We start from the raw sequence: 1,828 nt of genomic DNA on the forward strand, positions 1-1,828 counted from the left end.
CAACCTCTCGTTTCTGACATACTCTTCAATAGCATCGTTTAGATTTGAACACTTGTTATTTGTGTGACTGTGTTGTTCATGGTAGTCACAGTAGTGCGTCATGTCCGCATTCGACCCTGGCTTGTATGGGGGGGTTTGAGTTGGATGCCTTCCGTAAACATTGTTCACGCTGAGCTTTTGGGTCAGCGGGGTCCACCTGTTGCATGAATATGTTTGTCCTTTCTATTTGTTTTTGAAAGGCTCATAGGTTGTGTTTTCTTTTGACTGGGTTTCATAATTCAATCTCAACCATACGGAAGCCACCTTTTGCCCTGACGGGCCTTGTTGATATCGTTTCTTGCATCGTTATGTGCCAATTCTTTACCCAAGCTCTTTTCTGTTCGCGCGTATCTTTTGGCCGCCGTCATGATGGCATCCTAGCTTTGGGTCATGACATCTCTACCTGTAAGGATGTGGATGAGATCATTGCATCTTACGTTTTGACGAAAGGCTGGTCGCATGAGTTCTTCGCCAACACCCCCAATATTTAACCCATCTTTGTTGAATCTAGTGATGAAATCCTCCAGCGTTTCATTACCTTCCTTGTGACATTATAGATATCCGCTGGATCAGTGATGTGGCGCTGTTGTTGGCTAAAATGTTGGGTGAACTTTCTAGCTAGATCGTCCCAACTTACGATCTGTCCTTCTGGCAACCGCTCAAACCAGGCTCTTACTAGCTAGAGAGGTGTGAATTACTCACCTTAAAGTTGGTGTGTTAAAATATTAAGATCTTGGTTAAGCTTGTGTGAGTCCTAATGAGTAATCTAACAACTCGGATTTTTCAAATTTATTTTCTTATCATTTACCTGACCGTTTCGATGTTCAAGAAATTTTACCAATAAAATATCGTGTTTATCAAATTACTATTATATTATTATTTATTATTTTATTTATTTAATATATATATTAAACAACTTTGTAATATATACAATTTTAACCCTAAATCATACTTTAACCCCTAATTGATCCCACCTCTATACTCCATGGACCAATATGCAATTTTGTAAAATTATTATACCATACCCATTAACCTATCTAGCAACCCGTATCCATGATTCAATTACCAAACCCGTATACCCAAATTGATTTCTTGAAGCTCAATTCTTGTCCTAAAAGTGTAATTGATTTGTGCAAATCTTTCCTTAACCCTAAACGAACTCACTTACGATCATAAACAGGAAACTATGATCTGTGTGATACGTATTGACATATTATATTACCCATCTTCATCATATGATCGATATACCATCTACATATAATAATAGTTCAATTAAACGTATACCCAGATTCCTAGAACCAGCGCTATCAAAACTGCCTTAATCTATTACGTTATAACAGCCTGCATGTACCCGTTCTTAATCGAGTGACCGCCGACCATTCATCATGTTAATTGGCCATCAAATCAATGTCTTTTAAGGTAGTATGTTATTTGCACATGTTCGTATTTAAACCCTCTGCATTAACCCCAAGGTTAATCGGGCAAACGATTAAAATTTTGGCCGATTGATCTTCTTAGGGTTTATGTGTGATTTGGGGTTTTTAACTATTCTGTTTATAGTAAACTGATTATCGTGTTTAGATCAAGTAGCACACCAGCTCAGTTGGTTGGTGTGTGGTTGCGTTAAAGCTCGGATTGCTGGAGGCGCGGGTTCGAACCCCCAGCCCCACATTTTTTGGAAACCTTATATTTATTGTTTAAGTAATCATATAAAATCATTAATTATATTATAAATAATATAAAATATGACAGTTAATCCATATTTTATTAAAACCGACATTTTACGTAG

Source organism: Bidens hawaiensis, unplaced genomic scaffold (assembly GCF_021521415.1).
Source record: "Bidens hawaiensis isolate Kalapana, Puna unplaced genomic scaffold, B.hawaiensis_p1.1 tig00027749_1, whole genome shotgun sequence".
Lineage (NCBI taxonomy): Eukaryota > Viridiplantae > Streptophyta > Magnoliopsida > Asterales > Asteraceae > Bidens > Bidens hawaiensis.